Here is a 27,500-nt window from a genome sequence, read left to right as displayed (position 1 = left end):
AATACATGTATCACTAGCCACTTTAACTATGCCACTTTGTTTACTTTGTCTACACACTCATCTCATATGTATATACTGTACTCGATACCATCTACTGTATGCTGCTCTGTACCATCACTCATTCATATATCCTGATCCCCGGGACCACCCATATGTAGAATGTATGCACACATGACTGTAAGTCGCTTTGGATAAAAGCGTCTGCTAAATGGCATATATTATTATTAATATATTATTATTATTATTACATATTCCTTATCCCCTTACACTGTGTATAAGACAGTAGGTTTGGAATTGTTAGTTAGATTACTTGTTGGTTATCACTGCATTGTAGGAACTAGAAGCACAAGCATTTCTCTACACTCGCATTAACATCTGCTAACCATGTGTATGTGACAAATAAAATTTGATTTGATTCGATTTGATTTTGAGGCGCACAGTGTCCCCGTTGCGCAGGCATAGCCCGGTGCGGTACATAACAGTGCCTAGTGGGCATCGAGCCAGGTGCCATGAAGCCGGCTCAGCGCATCTGGTGACCTGGAGACCAATGAGGCGGCACACAATTGGTCCAGCGTTGTCCGGTTTAGGGGAGGGTCTGACCGGCCGGGATTTCCTTGTCCCATCGCACTATAGCGACTTCTTGTGGTGGGCCGGGCACCTGCTCGCTTAACCCGGAAGTGGTGGGCCGGGCACCTGCAAGCTGACTTCGGTCACCAGCTGGACAGTGTTTTCTCTGACACATTGGTGTGGCTGGCTTCAGGGTTAAGAGAGCAGGTGCCCGGCCCACCACTTCAGGGTTAAGAGAGCAGGTGCCCGGCCCACCACTTCAGGGTTAAGAGAGCAGGTGCCCCGCCCACCACTTCCGGGTTATGCGAGCAGTGCGTCAAGAAGCAGCGATGGGGCAAGACTGTAACTACAAAATGGATATCACGAAATTGGAGAGAAAAACTAGTAAAAGTACAAAAAAATACATAATCTGAATGTGATTTCTTTCATTCTGAGCACTGTGAGTGGACGCCCTAACAGGTTACGCACCCAATGCATATTGATAAATGGCAATTTCTCAAATGTCCGGTAAAATAAAATCTTCCCGGTCACGTTGTCTGGCACCACATTTTCAAAAAAGGAAAGCATGGCCTGTCTGTGTACTATACCTGAAAGGCATGTTGAACTTCTCTAGGGTAGGGGGCAGCATTGAGACATTTGGATGAAATGCGTGCCCAAATTAAACTGCCTGCCATAAAAGCTAGAATAGGCATATAATTAGTAGATTTGAATGGAAAACACTCTGAAGTTTTTAAAACTGTTTGAATGATGTCAGTGAGTATAGCATAACTCAAATGGCAGGCAAAAACCTGAGACAAAATCCAACCAGGATGTGGGAAATCTGAGGTTTGTAGTTTTTCAACTCTTGGCCTATCGAATACACAGTGTCTATGGGGTCATATTGCACTTCCTAAGGCTTCCACTAGATGTCAACAGTCTTTAGAACCTTGTTTGATGCTTCTACTGTGAAGTGGGGGTGAATGAGAGGGGAATGAGTCAGAGGTCTGCCAGAGAGGCACGAGCTGGCCACGCTCGTTCATGTGAGAGTTAGCTTGCGTTCCATTGCATTTCTGAAGACAAAGGAATTCTCCGGTTGGAACATTATTGAAGATTTATGTTAAAAACATCCTAAAGATTGATTCTATACATCGTTTGACCTGTTTCTACGGACTGTAATGGAACGTTTTGACTTTTCGTCTGCTCCTAGTGATCGTGCGTCATGAATTTGGAATACTGGGCTAAATGCGTACAAAGTAACCTAGAGAGGTTAAAGGGGTTTAAATAGATATCTGGCTCTTTAAAAGGGTTTAAATAGATCTCTGGCTCTTTAAAGGGGTGTAAATACATCTCTGGCTCTTTAAAGGGGTTTAAATAGATCTCTGGCTCTTTCAAGAGCACAACGTTGGTCTAACCAATTACATTGCTCAGCAGGAGAGAACAACACCTGTGTTCTCAACATGATAGACAGAGAGGAGAGGGGAGGGGAGAAGAGGGGAGGTGAAGAGAGGAGAGGGAAGGGCAGGAGGAGAAGAGAGGAGAGGAGAGGGGAGGGGAGGGGGAGGTGAAGAGAGGAGAGGAGAGGGGAAGAGGAGAAGAGAGGACAGGAGAGGGGAGGGGAGAAGAGGGGAGGTAAAGAGAGGAGAGGGCCGGAGGAGAAGAGAGGACAAGAGAGGGGAAGAGGAGAAGAGAGGACAGGAGAGGGGATGGGAGAAGAGGGGAGGTAAAGAGAGGAGGGCCGGAGGAGAAGAGAGGACAAAAGAGTGGAGGGGAGAAGAAGAGAGGAGAGGAGAGTGTCCTAGACTAATCTTAGCTCATCATTATTAACATGACAAAGAGTAAGTGCCATCGTCCCAAAACAACACTCAAAGTGAACAACAGCAGTGTCCAATATAACCACAACAGTTTAAATAGACATGAAGGCAAATCATGAAATCACCTGCTAAACAGCTAGACCATCATGCTTTGCTGGAACCGATATGAAGTACTTTCCATTAGGAGGGGCAGGGAGAGGATGACTGTATGAAGTGTGTAGGTGGTGGACCTGTTGTCAGAATAGGGTGCTTTTCCATTATGAGGGGCAGGGAGAGGATGACTGTATGAAGTGTGTAGGTGGTGGACCTGTTGTCAGAATAGGGTGCTTTTCCATTATGAGGGGCAGGGAGAGGATGACTGTATGAAGTGTGTAGGTGGTGGACCTGTTGTCAGAATAGGGTGCTTTTCCATTATGAGGGGCAGGGAGAGGATGACTGTATGAAGTGTGTAGGTGGTGGACCTGTTGTCAGAATAGGGTGCTTTTCCATTAGGAGGGGCAGGGAGAGGATGACTGTATGAAGTGTGTAGGTGGTGGACCTGTTGTCAGAATAGGGTGCTTTTCCATTATGAGGGGCAGGGAGAGGATGACTGTATGAAGTGTGTAGGTGGTGGACCTGTTGTCAGAATAGGGTGCTTTTCCATTAGGAGGGGCAGGAGGGATGACTGTATGAAGTGTGTAGGTGGTGGACCTGTTGTCAGAATAGGGTGCTTTTCCATTAGGAGGGGCAGGGAGAGGATGACTGTATGAAGTGTGTAGGTGGTGGACCTGTTGTCAGAATAGGGTGCTTTTCCATTATGAGGGGCAGGGAGAGGATGACTGTATGAAATGTGTAGGTGGTGGACCTGTTGTCAGAATAAGGTGCTTATCCATTAGGAGGGGCAGGGAGAGGATGACTGTATGAAGTGTGTAGGTGGTGGACCTGTTGCCAGAATAAGGTGCTTATCCATTAGGAGGGGCAGGGAGAGGATGACTGTATGAAGTGTGTAGGTGGTGGACCTGTTGCCAGAATAAGGTGCTTTTCCATTAGAATCAGAATACATGTATATAAAATAACACATTGTACTAGATGTTATATTGGCTAAGGGCTCTTCTCTTTCAGCCCTTCTCACCCTTCCTCCTCCATAGCTCTCCCTCCCTTCCCCTCTCTATCCCTCCTATCCTCTTCACAAAAGCGTTCGATTGTCAGCCTTCCTCAGTTGAAATCCCAGTGGATTGTGGGATATGGTTTTGTACTGAGTGTGACACACTGGGCTCCAATGATTTATACCTCTTTGCCTCACACACACACACACACACACACACACACACACACACACACACACACACACACACACACACACACACACACACACACACACACACACACACACACACACACACACACACACACACACACACACACACACTGTATGTTCGCCAGGGGAACGGGACAGATCACTAATCCTAGCCCAGAGAAAGACCCACCAGGTGGATTAAACCACAACCATGGGTGGGTGGAAAGGAGAGATGGAGAGGAGGAGAGGACAATATGGAAGAGAGGAGTGGGGTGGAGGTAGGAGAGTAGGTAAGAGAAAAAAGTTTAAGAGGGGTCTCCTCTCCTCTCCTGTCTTCTCCTATCCATCCTGTCCTATCTCTCCTCTCCTCTCCTCTCCTCTCCTCTCCTCTCCTCTCCTCTCCTCTCCTCTCCTCTCCTCTCCTCCTCCTCTCCTCTCCCTCCTGTCCCCTCCCTCCTCTCCTCTCCTCTCCTGTCCTGTCCTCTCCTCTCCTGTCTTCTCCTCTCCTGGCCCCTCCTGTCCTCTCCTTGCCTGTTCCCTCCCTCCTCTCCTCTCCTTGCCTGTCCCCTCCCTCCTCTCCTCTCCTCGCCTGTCCCCTCTCTCCTCTCCTCTCCTCACCTGTCCTCTCCTCTCCTGCCCTCTCCTCTCCTGGCCCCTCCTGTCCTCTCCTTGCCTGTCCCCTCCCTCCTCTCCTCTCCTTGCCTGTCCCCTCCCTCCTCTCCTCTCCTCTCCTTGCCTGGCCCCTCCGCTGCCTCCGGTCCTCTCCTCTCCTGTCCCCTCCTGTCCTCTCCTGTCCCCTCCCTCCTCTCCTCTCCATCCTAACCTCTCCTCTCCTGTCCTCTCCTGTCCCCTCCTCTCCTCTCCATCCTAACCTCTCCTCTCCTGTCCCCTCCCTCTTGTCCCCTCCTGTCCCCTCCTGTCCCCTCCTGTCCCCTCCCTCCTCTCCTCTCCATCCTAACCTCTCTTCTCCTGTCCCCTCTTGTCCCCTCCCTCTTGTCCCCTCCCTCTTGTCCCCTCCCTCTTGTCCCCTCCCTCTTGTCCCCTCCCTCTTGTCCCCTCCTGTCCCCTCCTGTTCTCTCCCTCTTGTCCCCTCCCTCTTGTCCCCTCCCTCTTGTCCCCTCCCTCTTGTCCCCTCCTGTCCTGTCCTGTCCCCTCCCTCCTCTCCTCTCCATCCTAACCTCTCCTCTCCTGTCCCCTCCTGTTCTCTCCCTCTTGTCCCCTCCCTCTTGTCCCCTCCCTCTTGTCCCCTCCCTCTTGTCCCCTCCCTCCTGTCCCCTCCCTCTTGTCCCCTCCCTCTTGTCCCCTCCCTCTTGTCCCCTCCCTCTTGTCCCCTCCCTCCTGTCCCCTCCCTCTTGTCCCCTCCCTCCTGTCCCCTCCCTCCTGTCCCCTCCCTCTTGTCCCCTCCCTCTTGTCCCCTCCCTCTTGTCCCCTCCCTCTTGTCCCCTCTTGTCCCCTCCCTCTTGTCCCCTCCCTCTTGTCCCCTCCCTCTTGTCCCCTCCTGTCCCCTCCCTCCTGTCCCCTCTTGTCCCCTCCTTCTTGTCCCCTCCCTCCTGTCCCCTCCCTCTTGTCCCCTCCCTCTTGTCCCCTCCCTCTTGTCCCCTCCCTCTTGTCCCCTCCCTCTTGTCCCCTCCCTCCTGTCCCCTCCCTCTTGTCCCCTCCCTCCTGTCCCCTCCCTCCTGTCCCCTCCCTCTTGTCCCCTCCCTCTTGTCCCCTCCCTCTTGTCCCCTCCCTCCTGTCCCCTCTTGTCCCCTCCCTCTTGTCCCCTCCCTCCTGTCCCCTCCCTCTTGTCCCCTCCCTCTTGTCCCCTCCCTCCTGTCCCCTCCCTCTTGTCCCCTCCCTCTTGTCCCCTCCTGTCCCCTCCCTCTTGTCCCCTCCCTCTTGTCCCCTCCCTCTTGTCCCCTCCCTCTTGTCCCCTCCCTCTTGTCCCCTCCTGTCCCCTCCCACTTGTCCCCTCCCTCTTGTCCCCTCCCTCTTGTCCCCTCCCTCTTGTCCCCTCCCTCTTGTCCCCTCCCTCTTGTCCCCTCCTGTTCTCTCCCTCTTGTCCCCTCCCTCTTGTCCCCTCCCTCTTGTCCCCTCCCTCTTGTCCCCTCCTGTCCTGTCCTGTCCCCTCCCTCCTCTCCTCTCCATCCTAACCTCTCCTCCCTGTCCCCTCCTGTTCTCTCCCTCTTGTCCCCTCCCTCCTGTCCCCTCCCTCTTGTCCCCTCCCTCTTGTCCCCTCTCTCTTGTCCCCTCCCTCTTGTCCCCTCCCTCTTGTCCCCTCCCTCTTGTCCCCTCCCTCTTGTCCCCTCCCTCTTGTCCCCTCCCTCCTGTCCCCTCTTGTCCCCTCCCTCTTGTCCCCTCCCTCCTGTCCCCTCTTGTCCCCTCCCTCTTGTCCCCTCCCTCTTGTCCCCTCCCTCTTGTCCCCTCCCTCTTGTCCCCTCCTGTCCCCTCCCTCTTGTCCCCTCCCTCTTGTCCCCTCCCTCTTGTCCCCTCCCTCTTGTCCCCTCCCTCTTGTCCCCTCTTGTCCCCTCCCTCTTGTCCCCTCCCTCTTGTCCCCTCCCTCTTGTCCCCTCCCTCTTGTCCCCTCCCTCTTGTCCACTCCTGTCCCCTCCCTCTTGTCCCCTCTTGTCCCCTCCCTCTTGTCTCCTCTTGTCCCCTCCCTCTTGTCCCCTCTTCTCCCCTCCCTCTTGTCCCCTCCCTCCTGTCCCCTCCCTCTTGTCCCCTCCCTCTTGTCCCCTCCCTCTTGTCCCCTCCCTCTTGTCCCCTCCCTCCTGTCCCCTCCCTCTTGTCCCCTCCCTCTTGTCCCCTCCCTCTTGTCCCCTCCCTCTTGTCCCCTCCCTCTTGTCCCCTCCCTCTTGTCCCCTCCCTCCTGTCCCCTCCCTCTTGTCCCCTCCCTCTTGTCCCCTCCCTCTTGTCCCCTCCCTCTTGTCCCCTCCCTCTTGTCCCCTCCCTCCTGTCCCCTCCCTCTTGTCCCCTCCCTCTTGTCCCCTCCCTCTTGTCCCCTCCCTCTTGTCCCCTCCCTCCTGTCCCCTCCATCTTGTCCCCTCCCTCTTGTCCCCTCCCTCCTGTCCCCTCCCTCTTGTCCCCTCCCTCTTGTCCCCTCCCTCTTGTCCCCTCCCTCTTGTCCCCTCCCTCCTGTCCCCTCCCTCTTGTCCCCTCCCTCTTGTCCCCTCCCTCTTGTCCCCTCCCTCTTGTCCCCTCCCTCTTGTCCCCTCTTGTCCCCTCCCTCCTGTCCTGTCCTGTCACATTACTATTTCTTGTTTCTAAGCACACAACTACTGGAGACCGGAGCCTTGTGACCTGTTCATCAAACCATCTCCACGCGTGCGTCTGCGTGCGCCATCATGTGCATGTTTATTTAGTCTATATACACCAGACACGTTCATGACACACAGGTTAAAATACCAAAAACAACCATGAACCAACTATATCACCTCCAACATGGTGGAGGATAATGAAGAAATATTCATTGTTGACAAAGATGGAATCTGGAATCTGTCTGATATATGAAAATCTTGTGGGGAAATACAGAGGATGTCTAATTCCTTGACAAAGATGGTCTTTAACACTGTATTAAGCCAAAGTAAGAAAACGGGATGAGAAATTATTTCTGGAGAATCATGACAGGATATTGCAGAGATGTAAGGATAGTTTGAAAGCTCTTGGTGGACAAATCAAAATCAACAATTACAGTCAATGGTCGTTAAAACAGACTTGGCTCCAACATGTGGAGGATCCTTTGTTCCTTCAATCCACCCTCAGGCTGAGTTTCTCAAAGGATGATCGGGTTTCAAGCATCTGGTCAGCACTGCTTTGAGTCAACCGATACTGACAGCAGTGACAAACGATGTCTCAGGCCAACCAGAACACAGTCTGTAAAAGGTAGTAAAGACAAACCTCAGGTGAAAGTAAACACACATAAGTCAGCATATCAAAAACAGCTGGATGAATGGTCAAAAACCTTGAAACATCCCTGAGAAGTGGGTATGAAAACGTGGGACCATTTGAAGCATTATAAGAAACTCTACAATCTACATCCTTGTGATGGGTTACAGTTGATAGCCTTTGTTTTGAACAACCGTGAACATGGTGTACTTGAAGAAAAGGTTTATAGCGCTGTGGGTGGTGAAGAGCAAGATGTGGCCGATGGATGGAGAGCCACAATTAAGGGTCTGACCAATGCAAAAAAAAAAAAAATAACCATTTGTTGAAGAAAGGTTTAGAGCAGAGGTGGTCAGACACAGTGGGTTACCTGACATGGAAGATGAAGACAGTGGGTTACCTGACATGGAAGATGAAGACAGTGGGTTACCTGACATGGTAGATGAAGACAGTGGGTTACCTGACATGGTAGATGAAGACAGTGGGTTACCTGACATGGAAGATGAAGACAGTGGGTTACCTGACATGGAAGATGAAGACAGTGGGTTACCTGACATGGAAGATGAAGACACAGTGGGTTACCTGACATGGAAGATGAAGACACAGTGGGTTACCTGACATGGAAGATGAAGACACAGTGGGTTACCTGACATGGAAGATGAAGACACAGTGGGTTACCTGACATGGAAGATGAAGACAGTGGGTTACCTGACATGGAAGATGAAGACAGTGGGTTACCTGACATGGAAGATGAAGACACAGTGGGTTACCTGACATGGAAGATGAAGACAGTGGGTTACCTGACATGGTAGATGAAGACAGTGGGTTACCTGACATGGAAGATGAAGATACAGTGGGTTACCTGACATGGAAGATGAAGACACAGTGGGTTACCTGACATGGAAGATGAAGACAGTGGGTTACCTGACATGGAAGATGAAGACAGTGGGTTACCTGACATGGAAGATGAAGACAGTGGGTTACCTGACATGGTAGATGAAGATACAGTGGGTTACCTGACATGGTAGATGAAGACAGTGGGTTACCTGACATGGTAGATGAAGACAGTGGGTTACCTGACATGGTAGATGAAGACAGTGGGTTACCTGACATGGAAGATGAAGACACAGTGGGTTACCTGACATGGAAGATGAAGACACAGTGGGTTACCTGACATGGAAGATGAAGACACAGTGGGTTACCTGACATGGAAGATGAAGATACAGTCAATTCCTACAAAAATGGAGGCAATCACTCATCAGCTGATGCAAACAATACATGATGATTTGGGAAAAACGAATGACTGTGAAAGACAAAACTACAGCGACATCATCGACAGGTTGTCACAACTAGACAGAGACATCAATCGATATAATAAACTGTCTGTTATCAGAGTTGTGTAGAGTGAAACCAACAACATTACTCGTTCAGCGGAAGAGAAACCAGGTGTATGTTATTATTGCGGGATTTCTGGTCACCGGCAAAGAATGTCGGGAAAGAACATGTGTTCTTATGAGGAATGGCTAGGAGAAGCAGGGTCAGTCTAAGGGAAATGGAATCTGGACAACAGCCCCAACGACACAATGTTGATGCAGACATTATGAGGAATGGCTAGGAGAAGCAGGGTCAGTCTAAGGGAAATGGAATCTGGACAACAGCCCCAACGACACAATGTTGATGCAGACATTATGAGGAATGGCTAGGAGAAGCAGGGTCAGTCTAAGGGAAATGGAATCTGGACAACAGCCCCAACGACACAATGTTGATGCAGACATTATGAGGAATGGCTAGGAGAAGCAGGGTCAGTCTAAGGGAAATGGAATCTGGACAACAGCCCCAACAGCACAATGTTGATGCAGACATTTAAGAAGCTCACTCCGTACCAGCAGCAGAGTTTGCTGGATGCTGTTGAGGGAAAGTATTAGACCCCCTCTTACATCCCAAGTCAGCTGGTGTACATATGAATTTGAATGGAATATATGTCAACATGATGGTTAGTAACTTTGGAGAATTTTTTTTAGTAGATACGGGTGCTGAAGTCACTGTATTGCCCATATCTTATGCAAAACATATATGTCCTCAGTACACGGGCAAGAAGATGAGAGCAAAATGAGTGGTGGGTATTGAAAGTATTGATTAAAGATCTATGGGACATGGGTATAGTTGAAAAGACACCATGTAATCCAGTTACTCTGATGCTTCCTCCAGATACCACATTATTTGAATATGAACATGGGTTTATTAAGAGTCACCCGTTGGAAAAACCTGAGTTTATCTTATACACAGACGGTTCAAGCATTGTGGAGGAGGGTGTGAGGAAGGCAGGCTGGGCAGTTACTACAATGGACAATGTGATAGTGAATGTTACCTGGAGGAACATCAACACAGGTGGCGGAATTGGTGGCTTTGACAGAAGCATGCAAACAGGCTGAAGGAATAACAGCTAATATCTATCTATCAAGGTATGATTTTGGTGTTAGCCATGATTTTGGGAAAAATATGGAAAAACAGAGGATTCATTACATCATTGGGAGCTCCTGTGAAGAATGGCCGAGAGGGGATGGCTCTATTGAATGCTCTCCAGTTACCCGGACACGTTGCAATTTTGAAAATGAAAGCACATGGAAAAATCTTTACAGACGAGAGTAAAGATAATGATTTGGCTGACAAAGCTTCCAAGGTGGCTGCCAAGAGAACACCTCTGTCACCTAAACTGATTAGGAGATAAACCTTGGATACATTGCAACACATTTGATATATGCAAAGCAGTGCACCAAAAGATGAAGTGTGGGAATGGATGGAGGCAGGGTGCAAACTTAAACAAGAAATGTGGGAAAATAGCCTGAGATGTGTAGCGCCAAATGCACTCTTTCCCTACTTGGTGACACAGATCCCCTCTCTGGGGCACATTGGTGTGGACAAGGTAGTTTATCATTTTGTTGGAAAATGGTGGAATCCTGGTGTGCGGAAAGAGGCTGAGGCCGTTGTGGCGAATTGCAAAACTGGTATGAAAAACAACACCAAGGGACGAGTGAAAGTACAGACACGATGAGCGCCTGCCCCACCAGGACCCTTCAGACATCTACAGCTTGATTACATCACGCTGACTAAATGTAAAGGACATGAAGATGTGCTGGTCGTTGTTGATTGTTTCTCACGATGGTTTGATGCCTACCCTACTAAGAAAGGAACTGCACAACACACAGCTAAAATTCTGATTCGAGAAATTGTTCCCAGGTGGGGATTTCCAAAACAATTAGATTCCGACCAAGGCACTCATTTCACAGGAAAAGTGTGTCAGGAGGTAGCTCGTCTTCTGAACAAAGACTGGCAACTACACTGCACTTATCATCCTCAATCGTGTGGACAGGTAGAAAGCACAAACTGAGTTTTGAAAGAGAGACATGGCCAGATGCATTGCCTACGGTAATATGTAGTATACGGGCAACGCATAACAAAACCACAGGGTTGAGTGCGTTTGAGGTCGTCACAGGTCGACCCATGTCACTACCAGGCACGTTAGATTTGAGAAAAGCAGACGTTGACTTTATAAGTGACACAATGTTTGACTATTGCATATGGGAAGCAGAAAGACAGGTAAAAGAGGAGTGGGGAATAACTACCGAGGTGGGACATGACGTAGTGCCAGGATAGCGGGTGATGGTAAATAAATATGTAACAGACACATTAGGACCAAGATGGGAAGGCCCTTGTCAAGTTTTGCTCATAACGAGGTCGGCAGTAAAAGTCAAGGGAAAATCACGATGGATACATGTCACTCATTGCAAGGTTGTCCATGTCGATGACAAAGCAGAGCCTGGAGAATGAATAACTAATTGATTAGCAATCGGGGGTCAATCTCAGCTGAAGAAGCACAGTAAGATGATCAGAACCTGATAAGCTTCTATGCTGTACACCTCAGTAATCATATTAGGGATATCTAGGTGAAATGTCCAACGTTTTCCTGCAAATTGGGACATGCTTACTTAGGGAAATCTATGTGAAATATCAATTTATATTGAAACAAGGATGTGTTACTTTCACTTTTTTGTTTCCTTCGTTACAGGTTATGAGAATCTAAAGTCTGAAGCTGAAACAATATTCCTTGACCCAACGACTGTACTTGAAGTGATACAAGATCACTGGTGAAGTGCTCATTAGAGAAGTCCTTATCAACCAGTGGAACAGAAGAAGAATTTGAACGAAAGAAGAATCCTTTCCAATAGTTATCTATGTGGGACTGATACCATTGTGGAAGAGCTGGTCACTTTTAAAGGACTTGGTGAATAGGACGATTGAATATTGTCTTGTAGACAATTAGAATAATGTTTTTGTGTGAGTTTCCTCCTAATACAGGATGTGGTAGGAATCGTAAGGGACATCATCATTACACCTGGTAATACTTATTTTCTTTAACTCTGTTTGAAATATATTTCTAATTGTAACAGCAAGTACAATATGTCCTTTGTGTTTTATGGAAATGCAAGGTGTTTAATGTGAATGATTATATGCTTACTGCTAATTGTTTTTATTACCTCTATTTTTTTCATGTTTTCTATTGGTTTCTAAAAAATACATTTTAAGTATATATATTTTTTTAATGGTCTAAGGGGGAGTATAATAATAATTCAAAGATAAATACACAACGCAGAGACAGTACTAAAGATCAAGAGGACTAAAAGCCAATACAGTACTAAAGGTCAAGAGGACTAAAAGTCAATAGAGTACTAAAGGTCAAGAGGACTAAAAGCCAATACAGTACTAAAGGTCAAGAGGACTAAAAGTCAATAGAGTACTAAAAGTCAAGAGGACTAAAAGTCAATAGAGTACTAAAGGTCAAGAGGACTAAAAGCCAATAGAGTACTAAAGGTCAAGAGGACTAAAAGCCAATAGAGTACTAAAGGTCAAGAGGACTAAAAGCCAATAGAGTACTAAGGATCAACGGAAATAGTGCTTTTTGCTGTAATAGGGGATTCATGCAGAGACATGGGAGGAAATTGTCTATATGTTGAGTCTGAAATAGGATACTTGTTATTTGACCATTGGCCCAGTTTTATTGGAAGGAATTCTAATTGGTCAACCACAGGCTAGGGCTGAGTTATAAACTACATTGTGTCTCTTTGTTCAGGGGAGAATAACTGAGAGAGCATCACTGAGGACAGGGGAGAATGACCATCTACTTCCAAGCCTGATTTGTCCTATTTGAATAAACCCATTTTTCTGCCCCTGATTTGCTTTGGGGTCTTTGTTATTAAGAATAACATAAACTACTAACACCTCCAACATGACCCTCAACACCTATGCTCCCTGTCCACCCACGACTGAGTGGCCACGCACCACTCCAACACTATAATCAAGTTTGCTGATGACATAACGGTGGCAGGCCTGATCACCGGCGATGATGAGACAGGTTGTAAAAGTTTGGCATGGGTCCCCAAATATGGTGTGGGTGTGTTTTTCTGGTGACATTGTCTGTGATTTATTTAGAATTCAAGACACACTAAACCAGCATGGCTACCACAGCATTCTGCAGTAATACGCCATCCCATCTGGAGGGGGGGGGGCAACAGAATGTCTTCAACTGAAATGTGTCTTCTGCATTTAACCCAATCTGAATCAGAGGTGCGGGGACTGCCTTAATCGATACGGTTTTGTCCTGAGTGTGACACATTGGGCTCCAATGATTTATACCTCTGTGCCTCACACACACACACACACACACACACACACACACACACACACACACACACACACACACACACACACACACACACACACACACACACACACACACACACACACACACACACACACACACACACACACACACACACACACACACACACACACACACACACACACTCTGTATGTTCGCCAGGGGAACGGGACAGATCACTAATCCTAGCCCAGAGAAAGACCCACCAGGTGGATTAAACCACAACCATGGGTTAGTGGAAAGGAGAGATGGAGAGGAGGAGAGGACGATATGGAAGAGAGGAGTGGGGTGGAGGTAGGAGAGTAGGTAAGAGAAAAAAGTTTAAGAGGTGAAGGAAGGGACAGACAGAGGGTGAATGGGGGAGAGAGGTTAGGAGGGAGCCAAGGGGGAGGTTTTGGTGAGAGAAATCCTGAGTAGGATTAGACCAGGACCACGGCCCTGAGTCACACATCTGGAATACCAACTGGAATAAAGATGGATTTCCACCATTATCCCTGACCCAGAATTCTGCCCTGGGCAGTCTGTCTGTCTGTCTCCTCTCCTGTCAACACCTATCCTCTCATCTCCTGTCCTGTCATCTCCTGGCCTCTCCTCTCCTTTCCCCTCCCCTCCTCTCCCTCCGGTCCTCTCCCCCTGTCCTCTCCTCCCCTGAACACACTGACAGCAGTCATGAACCAATTTGGCTTGGGCAGTAAACCGTATATACCGTATATACCGTATATGGGGCTATTTGGAAACACCACGGGATGGTTTGTCAATACCTTTCAAAATATTTCTATTAAGTTTTTTTTATACATTTGAATACTTGAAGCTACATTTGAAGTAAATACCTGCAGTCACCTTGTGCAATATGTTAGAAGATAAAGAAAACTGCATTCTTCATTTCACCTGTCACATGATTATTTCTTGTTTACAAGCACACAACTACGGGAGACCAGATCCTTGTGACATGTTCATCAAACCAGCTCCACTCGTGCATCTGGGAGCGCCATCGGGCACATGTGGATTTAGTCTATATCCACCAGACACGTTCATGACACACAGGTTAAACCTCCATCATCACCTCCAAAATCTACTCCACCATCACCTCCAACCCCTCCACCATCACCTCCACCATCACCTCCACCATCACCTCCACCATCACCTCCAACACCTCCTCCATCACCTCCACCATCACCTCCACCATCACCTCCAACCCCTCCTCCATCACCTCCACCATCACCTCCACCATCACCTCCAACACCTCCTCCATCACCTCCACCATCATCTCCACCATCACCTTCATCACCTCCACCATCACCTCCACCATCACCTCCAACCCCTCCTCCATCACCTCCACCATCACCTCCACCATCACCTCCAACACCTCCTCCATCACCTCCACCATCACCTCCACCATCACCTCCAACCCCTCCACCATCACCTCCACCATCACCTCCAACACCTCCTCCATCACCTCCACCATCACCTCCAACCCCTCCACCATCACCTCCACCATCACCTCCACCATCACCTCCACCATCACCTCCATCACCTCCACCATCACCTCCAACCCCTCCACCATCACCTCCACCATCACCTCCAACACCTCCTCCATCATCTCCACCATCACCTCCACCATCACCTCCAACCCCTCCTCCATCACCTCCACCATCACCTCCACCATCACCTCCAACACCTCCTCCATCACCTCCACCATCACCTCCAACCCCTCCACCATCACCTCCACCATCACCTCCACCATCACCTCCAACATCACCTCCACCACCACCTCCAACACCTCCTCCACCATCACCTCCAACACCTCCTCCACCATCACCTCCACCACCATCACCTCCACCATCTCCTCCACCATCACCTCTACCATCACCTCCTCCACCATCATCTCCAACACGTCCTCCACCATCACCTCCAACACCTCCTCCAACATCACCTCCAACACCTCATCCACCATCACATCCACCATCACCTCCAACACCTCCTCCACCATCACCTCCACCATCACCTCCAACACGTCCTCCACCATAACCTCCAACACCTCCTCCAACATCACCTCCAACACCTCCTCCACCATCACCTCCACCATCACCTCCAACACGTCCTCCACCATCACCTCCAACACCTCCTCCACCATCACCTCCAACACCTCCAACAGCTCCTCCAGCATCATCTCCAACACCTTCTCCACCATCACCTCCAACACCTCCTCCACCATCACCTCCACCATTACCTCCTCAACCATCACCTCCAACACCTCCTCCACCATCACCTCCACCATCACCCCCAACACCTCCTCCAACATCACCTCCATCACTTCCAACACCTCCTCCACCATCACATCCAACACCTCCTCCAACACCTCCGCCAATACCTCCTCCACTATCACCTCCAACACCTCCTCCACCATCTACTCCAGCATCACCTCCACCATCATCTCCAACACCTCCTCCAACATCACCTCCACCATCTACTCTACCATCACCTCCAACATCACTTCCAAAAAGATGAGGCATCCTACAGGGAGGAGGTCAGTGACTTGGTAGTGTGGTGTCGGGACAACAACCTCTCCCTCAACATCCGTAAGACCAAGGAGCTGATCGTGGACTACCGGAAATGGGGGGGGGTGAGCATTGACCCATACACATCGATGGGGCTGCAGTGGAGCTGGTCGAGAGCTTCAAGTTCGTCAGGGTTCAAATCACTAAGGACATCAAATGATCCACACATACGTGCGACAGCACGGGATCAGGAGGCATGGACCCTCAAACACTTTTTTGGTTACTACATGTGTTATTTCATAGTTTTGAGGTCTTCACTATTATTCTACAATGTAGAAAATAATAAAAAATAAAGAAAAACCCTTGAATGCGTAGGTGTTCTAAAACTTTTCACCGGTAGTGTAAAGGGTAGGAGCTACCGAATGTCATTTTTGGTGGGTTTGGATATTTGGAAGTGGATGTGAACGAGAAACATTGTGCAAAAGTTTTGAAGCATGCTTGTCTGAAGGCAGAGCAGTACTGGCTCTTCAGCAGACTTTCTACGTGCTGTGGCTGAGTCTGAAGTCACTAGGACAAAGGGCCTCCCTGCTCTGCTCTGAGAATATGGGGGAATAGGAGACGGGGAAGGGGAGGGGGGAATAGCAGACGGGGAGGAGGAGGGGGGAATAGCAGACGGGGAAGAGGAGGGGGGAATAGCAGACGGGGAAGAGGAGGGGGGGATAGCAGACGGGGAAGAGGAGGGGGTAATAGGAGACGGGGAAGACGAGGGGGGATAGGAGATGGGGAAAAGGAGGGGGATAGGAGACGGGGAAAAGGAGGGGGAATAGCAGATGGGGAAGAGGAGGGGGGGAATAGGAGACGGGGAAGAGGAGGGGGGAATAGGAGATGGGGAAGAGGAGGGGGGGGGATAGCAGGCGGGGAAGAGGAAGGGGGAATAGGAGACGGGGAAGAAGAGGGGGAATAGGAGACGGGGAAGAGGAGGGGGGATAGCAGACGGGGAAGAGGAGGGGGGAATAGCAGACGGGAAAGGAGAGGGGGGGAATAGGAGGGGGGGATAGCAGACGGGGAAGAGGAGGGGGGGATAGCAGACGGGGAAGAGGAGGGGGGTAGCAGACGGGGAAGAGGAGGGGGATAGCAGACAGGAGGAGGAGGGGGGGATAGCAGACGGGGCAGAGGAGGGGGAATAGCAGACGGGAAAGAGGAGGGGGGGATAGCAGACGGAAAAGAGGAGGGAGGGATAGCAGACGGGGAAGAGGAGGGGGGGAATAGCAGCAAGGAAATCAAGAGAGCAGTGGTAGCTGTACAAATAACTAATCCAAAGGGCTTTGACTTCTCAAACACGGCAGAAAGCTAACACAATATTAATTCAGCCACCTACCTAAAGAGCAAGTTAAACTTAGGGGTCGTGTTAATGCAGAATTTTGCATTTTTCACACAGGAAAAAGAAGGATAAAATGCATAAGAAATATCTTGCTGCGTTTTGTAAACTCAGAAGTAAAATGATTCGGAATGTACTTCCTGCCCCGGCATCAGACTTCGGTGCTCCAGTTGCACTTCTAAACTCGGATGCGAACAGACAGCTCTCTGACTGATGTGTAGCTACTTTTCTCTGGTTCTTTGCGTGGTGTAGCCAGCCTATTTTTCTCCAGTAAAATGCAAGATGAACTTTAAGGAAAACATTAGGAAATGTACCTGGCTAAATTCTTCCTATGATAGGCCTAAACTTTAGAAATATGACGGCCATGTATCGGTTTTGAGAGGAAAAAGACCTTGCTTTTTCATTGTAAACTAATTTATTTGTGTGGCTGCCAGCCACATAGCGTCACACTTCTGTAGTCATCTGATGACAATAAAGCTGTTTCCTGCCGAATGTGGTGCACTGATTTATTTTCTGTGAAGGGAAACTATAGCTGCACGTCCCTTATCACTCTATTGTGGCAACCAAAAACACTGTTGACTTTCAATATAAACCGTGACCCCTGTCAATACACAGCTGGACTCCCACTTTCTCCCGCTATTTACAAACAAACATGTGACTGGCTGAAATGTTCTGGGGAACCTCTTAAGGTTCATCCTGTAAGATAATGTGACAGGTGAAAGGAAGAATGGGATCTGGTTTATCCCATAACGCATTGCACAAGTTGACTGCAGGTATTTACTTAGATACAAATATTAAAATGTATTTAAAAACCTCTTAGAAATAGTTTCAAAGGTATTGACGGTGTTAAAAACCCTGCCATGGTTGTTTCCCGTATACGGTATATACGGTATATATACGGTAAGCCAACTATCTGGTTGACCCTTCTATTTCTGTTTCATTTAGCATTGTCTCTATGCCCACTCACAGGACTCTACACGCTCATGCACACTTCTTACTCCAACACACACATTAAAACATCCACACACAATTATACTGACTACACACACACGCACATACTCACATACACTCTTGTGACTCGTTTCAGGAAGCTAGACGTAGGTCACACGTCACTACTTCACAGGAGAGGCATTTTAAGGTCTTTTTGTATTTTGATCAAAATGTGTTTTTTGGGGGACAGAAAATGCCTACAGGAACTTTCATGTGCCTTAATAACAAACTCTCATTCCATCTCAAAATACGAATACAATTACGTGCCTAGTTGGTTTAGCCACGGAAAAAGACAGGAACCTTCCCGCTAGCCATGATTGGCTGAGATCATGGAAGGGACATGCCAGGGGATGAGTTTGGATTGGTCTGCCATGTAGCATGCTTCTGTCTATAACGTGAGCTGCTCAGTATGTGTTGATAGTCCTTTCTACTGCAGCGCTTTTGAAAGACATAATGTTAGTCATCGAGAACTACAAAAGTGTTGCTACTTTTCTCAACAACATTAATGCCCTGAATTTAGCAGGCGCTATCGACAGATCAGTTGGACAACGTTGTGATGGGCTACTTTCTGCACACGCCACGGCCAGTGTGAACTGGAGTGTTTTGACACAACGCTGGCCAAACAAGATGTAGCTACAAACAAAACGGAGTCAAATGGTTCCAGTCTGCTGTGGGTGTTCATCCATGTATCTGGGTAAGAGTCTAGATACATTTTCAGATATTATACATTTCTCATTTTGTCAGAAAGATGTTTTCATTGCCAGTTAAAGCGTACTGTTAGCTAGCTAGCGAACATTACGGGTATGATTTGTGTAGTAATAATATTCTAATAAGAAATGCATTTGCATTGCTAGTTAAATCCTAATGTTAGCAAGCTAACATTGAACTTAGATGGTTAGCTTTAGCTACCTGCAAATTCATATTCCATCTATGACAATACTTGTATTGGTACGAGTTGCAATTATGCCGGTTCATTGTTTAGCTAGCTAGGGTAGACAAAGAAGAGCTCTCCAGTAGGTGTACCAAGGGCCATTTTACTAAAAGTGGGGTTATAAGTTTATTAGCTTTCAAAGCAGAGTGACCTTCCCAGTGTTGCTCAACTGCAGTGTACGATATACAATTTTCTACCTCGGAGTCTCTACTTTTATCCAATGTAAAGAACACAATGGAAAAATGTTCTACATATTCTACACCGAATCCAGGTGGTGGGTCACATTTACACTGCTGCTATTCTGTTTATCATACATCCTGATGCCTAGTCATCTTACCCCTATACATATCTCAAATAAAATAAAGTCAAATGTTATTTGTCACATACACATGGGTTAGCAGATGTTAATGCGAGTGTAGCGAAATGCTTGTGCTTCTAGTTCCCTACAGTGCAGTAATATCTAACAAGTAATCTAACACTTCCCCAACAACTACTTAATACACACAAATCTAAAGGGGTGAATGAGAATATGTACATGTAAGTATATGGATGAGCGATGGCCGAGCGGCATAGGCAAGGTCAAATGGATAGTATAAAATACAGTTTATACATGTGATATTATTGAACATGATTACAATGACATTATTTAGAGTGCATTGCATAAAGTGACTAGTGAACCATTTATTAAAGTGGCATTATTTAGAGTGCATTGCATAAAGTGACTAGTGAACCATTTATTAAAGTGGCATTATTTAGAGTGCTTGCATAAAGTGAAGTGAACCATTTATTAAAGTGGCATTATTTAGAGTGCATTGCATAAAGTGACTAGTGAACCATTTATTAAAGTGGCATTATTTAGAGTGCATTGCATAAAGTGACTAGTGAACCATTTATTAAAGTGGCATTATTTAGAGTGCATTGCATAAAGTGACTAGTGAACCATTTATTAAAATGGCATTATTTAGAGTGCATTGCATAAAGTGACTAGTGAACCATTTATTAAAATGGCATTATTTAGAGTGCATTGCATAAAGTGACTAGTGAACCATTTATTAAAGTGGCATTATTTAGAGTGCATTGCATAAAGTGACTAGTGAACCATTTATTAAAGTGGCATTATTTAGAGTGCATTGCATAAAGTGACTAGTGAACCATTTATTAAAGTGGCATTATTTAGAGTGCATTGCATAAAGTGACTAGTGAACCATTTATTAAAGTGGCATTAAGACTAGTGATTTATTAAAGTGGCATTATTTAGAATGATTGCATAAAGTGACTGAACCATTTATTAAAGTGGCATTATTTAGAGTGCATTGCATAAAGTGACTAGTGAACCATTTATTAAAGTGGCATTATTTAGAGTGCATTGCATAAAGTGACTAGTGAACCATTTATTAAAGTGGCATTATTTAGAGTGCATTGCATAAAGTGACTAGTGAACCATTTATTAAAATGGCATTATTTAGAGTGCATTGCATAAAGTGACTAGTGAACCATTTATTAAAGTGGCATTATTTAGAGTGCATATAGTGAACCATTTATTAAAGTGGCATTATTTAGAGTGCATTGCATAAAGTGACTAGTGAACCATTTATTAAAGTGGCATTATTTAGAGTGCATTGCATAAAGTGACTAGTGAACCATTTATTAAAGTGGCATTATTTAGAGTGCATTGCATAAAGTGACTAGTGAACCATTTATTAAAGTGGCATTATTTAGAGTGCATTGCATAAAGTGACTAGTGAACCATTTATTAAAGTGGCATTATTTAGAGTGCATTGCATAACCATTTATTAAAGTGATTATTTAGAGTGCTTGCAGTGAACCATTTATTAAAGTGGCATTATTTAGAGTGCATTGCATAAAGTGACTAGTGAACCATTTATTAAAATGGCATTATTTAGAGTGGATTGCATAAAGTGACTAGTGAACCATTTATTAAAATGGCATTATTTAGAGTGCATTGCATAAAGTGACTAGTGAACATTTATTAAAGTGGCATTATTTAGAGTGCATTGCATAAAGTGACTAGTGAACCATTTATTAAAGTGGCATTATTTAGAGTGCATTGCATAAAGTGACTAGTGAACCATTTATTAAAGTCATTATTTAGAGTGCATTGCATAAAGTGACTAGTGAACCATTTATTAAAGTGGCATTATTTAGAATGCATTGCATAAAGTGACTAGTGAACCATTTATTAAAGTGGCATTATTTAGAGTGCATTGCATAAAGTGACTAGTGAACCATTTATTAAAGTGGCATTATTTAGAGTGCATTGCATAAAGTGACTAGTGAACCATTTATTAAAGTGGCATTATTTAGAGTGCATTGCATAAAGTGACTAGTGAACCATTTATTAAAATGGCATTATTTAGAGTGCATTGCATAAAGTGACTAGTGAACCATTTATTAAAGTGGCATTATTTAGAGTGCATTGCATAAAGTGACTAGTGAACCATTTATTAAAGTGGCATTATTTAGAGTGCATTGCATAAAGTGACTAGTGAACCATTTATTAAAGTGGCATTATTTAGAGTGCATTGCATAAAGTGACTAGTGAACCATTTATTAAAATGGCATTATTTAGAGTGCATTGCATAAAGTGACTAGTGAACCATTTATTAAAGTGGCATTATTTAGAGTGCATTGCATAAAGTGACTAGTGAACCATTTATTAAAATGGCATTATTTAGAGTGCATTGCATAAAGTGACTAGTGAACCATTTATTAAAGTGGCATTATTTAGAGTGCATTGCATAAAGTGACTAGTGAACCATTTATTAAAATGGCATTATTTAGAGTGCATTGCATAAAGTGACTAGTGAACCATTTATTAAAGTGGCATTATTTAGAGTGCATTGCATAAAGTGACTAGTGAACCATTTATTAAAGTGGCATTATTTAGAGTGCATTGCATAAAGTGACTAGTGAACCATTTATTAAAGTGGCATTATTTAGAGTGCATTGCATAAAGTGACTAGTGAACCATTTATTAAAGTGGCATTATTTAGAGTGCATTGCATAAAGTGACTAGTGAACCATTTATTAAAGTGGCATTATTTAGAGTGCATTGCATAAAGTGACTAGTGAACCATTTATTAAAATGGCATTATTTAGAGTGCATTGCATAAAGTGACTAGTGAACCATTTATTAAAATGGCATTATTTAGAGTGCATTGCATAAAGTGACTAGTGAACCATTTATTAAAGTGGCATTATTTAGAGTGCATTGCATAAAGTGACTAGTGAACCATTTATTAAAGTGGCATTATTTAGAGTGCATTGCATAAAGTGACTAGTGAACCATTTATTAAAGTGGCATTATTTAGAGTGCATTGCATAAAGTGACTAGTGAACCATTTATTAAAGTGGCATTATTTAGAATGCATTGCATAAAGTGACTAGTGAACCATTTATTAAAGTGGCATTATTTAGAGTGCATTGCATAAAGTGACTAGTGAACCATTTATTAAAGTGGCATTATTTAGAGTGCATTGCATAAAGTGACTAGTGAACCATTTATTAAAGTGAATTTAGAGTGCCATTGACTATTTTATTAAGTGGCATTATTTAGAGTGCATTGCATAAAGTGACTAGTGAACCATTTATTAAAATGGCATTATTTAGAGTGCATTGCATTAAAGTGACTAGTGAACCATTTATTAAAGTGGCATTATTTAGAGTGCATTGCATAAAGTGACTAGTGAACCATTTATTAAAATGGCATTATTTAGAGTGCATTGCATAAAGTGACTAGTGAACCATTTATTAAAGTGGCATTATTTAGAGTGCATTGCATAAAGTGACTAGTGAACCATTTATTAAAATGGCATTATTTAGAGTGCATTGCATAAAGTGACTAGTGAACCATTTATTAAAGTGGCATTATTTAGAGTGCATTGCATAAAGTGACTAGTGAACCATTTATTAAAATGGCATTATTTAGAGTGCATTGCATAAAGTGACTAGTGAACCATTTATTAAAGTGGCATTATTTAGAGTGCATTGCATAAAGTGACTAGTGAACCATTTATTAAAGTGGCATTATTTAGAGTGCATTGCATAAAGTGACTAGTGAACCATTTATTAAAGTGGCATTATTTAGAGTGCATTGCATAAAGTGACTAGTGAACCATTTATTAAAATGGCATTATTTAGAGTGCATTGCATAAAGTGACTAGTGAACCATTTATTAAAGTGGCATTATTTAGAGTGCATTGCATAAAGTGACTAGTGAACCCCATTTATTAAAGTGGCATTATTTAGAGTGCATTGCATAAAGTGACTAGTGAACCATTTATTAAAATGGCATTATTTAGAGTGCATTGCATAAAGTGACTAGTGAACCATTTATTAAAGTGGCATTATTTAGAGTGCATTGCATAAAGTGACTAGTGAACCATTTATTAAAATGGCATTATTTAGAGTGCATTGCATAAAGTGACTAGTGAACCATTTATTAAAGTGGCATTATTTAGAGTGCATTGCATAAAGTGACTAGTGAACCATTTATTAAAGTGGCATTATTTAGAGTGCATTGCATAAAGTGACTAGTGAACCATTTATTAAAGTGGCATTATTTAGAGTGCATTGCATAAAGTGACTAGTGAACCATTTATTAAAGTGGCATTATTTAGAGTGCATTGCATAAAGTGACTAGTGAACCATTTATTAAAGTGGCATTATTTAGAGTGCATTGCATAAAGTGACTAGTGAACCATTTATTAAAGTGGCATTATTTAGAGTGCATTGCATAAAGTAAAACCATTTATTAAAATGGCATTATTTAGACTAAAGTGAACCATTTATTAAAGTGGCATTATTTAGAGTGCATTGCATAAAGTGACTAGTGAACCATTTATTAAAGTGGCATTATTTAGAGTGCATTGCATAAAGTGACTAGTGAACCATTTATTAAAGTGGCATTATTTAGAGTGCATTGCATAAAGTGACTAGTGAACCATTTATTAAAGTGGCATTATTTAGAGTGCATTGCATAAAGTGACTAGTGAACCATTTATTAAAGTGGCATTATTTAGAGTGCATTGCATAAAGTGACTAGTGAACCATTTATTAAAGTGGCATTATTTAGAGTGCATTGCATAAAGTGACTAGTGAACCATTTATTAAAGTGGCATTATTTAGAGTGCATTGCATAAAGTGACTAGTGAACCATTTATTAAAGTGGCATTATTTAGAGTGCATTGCATAAAGTGACTAGTGAACCATTTATTAAATTATTTAGAGTGCATTGCATTTGACTAGTGAACCATTTATTAAAGTGGCATTATTTAGCATTGCATAAAGTGACTAGTGAACCATTTATTAAAATGGCATTATTTAGAGTGCATTGCATAAAGTGACTAGTGAACCATTTATTAAAGTGGCATTATTTAGAGTGCATTGCATAAAGTGACTAGTGAACCATTTATTAAAGTGGCATTATTTAGACTGCATTGCATAAAGTGACTAGTGAACCATTTATTAAAGTGGCATTATTTAGAGTGCATTGCATAAAGTGACTAGTGAACCATTTATTAAAGTGGCATTATTTAGAGTGCATTGCATAAAGTGACTAGTGAACCATTTATTAAAGTGGCATTATTTAGAGTGCATTGCATAAAGTGACTTGTGAACCATTTATTAAAGCGGCCAGTGATTGGGTCTCAAAGTAGGCAGCAGGCTCTCTGAGTTAATGATTGCTGTTTAGTTGATTGCTGTTTAGCAGTCTGATGTCCTTGAGCTAATCTACCTCTATCACTCCAGTATCCCTGCACTTTGTAAATATGGTACTGGAAATGACCCTGTATATAGTATGCTTACTTACTTTATCCTGTTCTTATTATTTTGTATTTTTATTTCTCGTGTGTTTTTGTATTATAATGTTTTTAGTACTACGTTGATATCGATTATTGCATTGTTGGGTTTAGAGCTGGCAGGGAAGGCATTTCACTGTACTTGTGCACGTGACATTGAAACATGAAACTAAATTCTGTTGTGGACAGGTCGAAACACACATGAAACATCCATGGACATTTAGCTAGCTTGCAGTTGCTAGATAATTTGTCCTGGAAGATAAACATTGGGTTGTTATTTTACCTGAAATGGCAGTTGTCAACCAAATTTAAGGTTCATTACCACCACCAACTGTGTGGACCTCGTTCATCTTTATCATCACGGGGGTATATGCTCCTAAAATCCAATGAGGAGATAGGAGAGGCGGGACTTGCAGCGCAACAAGCGTCTAAAATAGAACCAAGTTCTACTTTAGTGCCTGGCTACGCAAACATACCAGCAGTTTGTAGGAATGATTTTTTTCCCCTTTAACTAGGCAAGTCAGTTAAGAACAAATTCCTATTTTCAATGATGGCTTAAGAACAGTGGGTTAACTGCCTTATTAAGGGGCAGAACAGCAGATTTTTACCTTGTCAGCTCAGGGATTCGATCTTGCAACCTTTCGGTTACTAGTCCAACGCTCTAACCACTAGGCTACCTGCCTCCCCCCTCTAACCACTAGGCTACCTGCCTCCCTCTCTAACCACTAGGCTACCTGCCTCCCCCTCTAACCACTAGGCTACCTGCCTCCCTCTCTAACCACTAGGCTACCTGCCTCCCCTCTAACCACTAGGCTACCTGCCTCCCTCTCTAACCACTAGGCTACCTGCCTCCCTCTCTAACCGCTAGGCTACCTGCCTCCCCCTCTAACCACTAGGCTACCTGCCTCCCCTCTCTAACCACTAGGCTACCTGCCTCCCTCTCTAACCACTAGGCTACCTGCCTCCCTCTCTAACCACTAGGCTACCTGCCTCCCCCTCTAACCACTAGGCTACCTGCCTCCCCCTCTAACCACTAGGCTACCTGCCTCCCCCTCTAACCACTAGGCTACCTGCCTCCCCCTCTAACCACTAGGCTACCTGCCTCCCTCTCTAACCACTAGGCTACCTGCCTCCCTCTCTAACCACTAGGCTACCTGCCTCCCCCCTCTAACCACTAGGCTACCTGCCCCGATTGAATGACATGTATGTGTACATTTATTTTGCAACGCTCGTGCAAGCAATGGGGCCGGTTTGGACAGCATGTATGTCACTCATTGTGATCTAGTCAGGGACAGCTGTCTATCGTTGTCTCTGATTGAGAACCATACTTAGGTAGCTCTTGCCAACATGGGTTTTGTGGGTAGTTTGTTTTCTGTTGAGTGTTTGTGTCTGCACCAGGCAGAACTGTTTCGGTTGTTCTCTCTGTTGTTTTGCTATTCAGTGTTCAACTTCTAAAGGATGAACATGTACCACACTGCACCTTGGTCCTCTGGTCCTCACCTTCTTCCATCAACGGCTGTTATAGAACTACCCACCATCAATGGACCAAGCAGCGTGGTAAGGAGGAGCAGTGCTATAAGGAGGAATGGACATGGGAGGACATTCTGGACGGGAAGGGATCCTACACGGGAGGAGATCCTAGCTGGAAGGGATCGGCTCCCTTGGGAACAGGTGGAGGCAGCCAGGAGAGTGGAGGCAGCAGGAGAAGGGATTGCCTCCCATGGGAACAGGTGGAGGCAGCCAGGAGAAGGGAGGCAGCAGGAGAAGAAGGGAACCAGCGTTATGAGGGAACACGGCTGGCAAGGAAGCCCGAGAGGCAGCCCCAAAAATTTTGAGACCACCCCCCGTGTTTACCGGGGCGAGCAGGTGACAGGTCAGGCCCCGTGCTATGGGGTTATGTGCACTGTGTCTCGGCCGAGTATTCACAGGCCGGTGTGCTCGGTGCCAGTGTCCCGCATTTGCCGGGTGGAAGCTGGCATCCAGCCAGAACGGGGGTGGCCAGCTATGCAGTCGAGACCGCCAGTGCGTCTCCACGGCCCTGCGCATCCGGTGCCTCAGCCAAGGAAGAGGCCGCCTGTATGTCTCCCCAGGCTGGTGAGTCCTGTGCCTGTTCCCAGAACCCAATCTCCCTCCTGTCCGGAGCTGCCAGAGCCGCCCTCCTGTCTGGAGCTGCCAGAGCCGCCCTCCTGTCCGGAGCTGCCAGAGCCGCACTCCTGTCCGGAGCTGCCAGAGCCGCCCTCCTGTCCTGAGCTGCCTGAGCCGCCCTCCTGTCCGGAGCTGTCAGAGCTGCCCGTCAGTCCAGAGGCGCCCCTCAGTCTAGAGGCACCCCTCAGTCCAGAGGTGCCCTCTTCGAGGGTCTTCAGTCCGGGGGTACTGTTATGCCCCGGCCATAGACAGGCTTTTATTCTCTTTTTTGTTTAGGCCAGGGTGTGACTAGGGTGGGCATTCTATGTTCCTTTTTCTATGTTTTTTGTATTTATTTGTTTTTGGCTGGGTATGGTCCTCAATCAGGGACAGCTGTCTACGTTGTCTCTGATTTAGAACCATACTTAGGTAGCTCTTGCCAACATGGGTTTTGTGGGTAGTTTGTTTTCTGTTGAGTGTTTGTATCTGCACCAGACAGAACTGTTTCGGTTTCGTTCGTTCTCGTTGTTGTTTTTTTGTATTTTCAGTG

The 27,500-nt window shown here is 45.4% G+C and overlaps 1 protein-coding gene across 1 annotated transcript in view; it reads right to left on the bottom strand.

Moving 5' to 3' along the window:
• Positions 1 to 27,500, bottom strand: part of LOC124039498 (contactin-associated protein-like 2) — a 424,109-nt gene that overhangs the window by 367,100 nt on the left and 29,509 nt on the right. The window lies entirely within an intron of this gene.

Source organism: Oncorhynchus gorbuscha, linkage group LG07 (genome assembly GCF_021184085.1).
Source record: "Oncorhynchus gorbuscha isolate QuinsamMale2020 ecotype Even-year linkage group LG07, OgorEven_v1.0, whole genome shotgun sequence".
Classification (NCBI taxonomy): Eukaryota; Metazoa; Chordata; class Actinopteri; order Salmoniformes; family Salmonidae; genus Oncorhynchus; species Oncorhynchus gorbuscha.
This window is presented reverse-complemented; position numbering and strand designations above follow the sequence as displayed.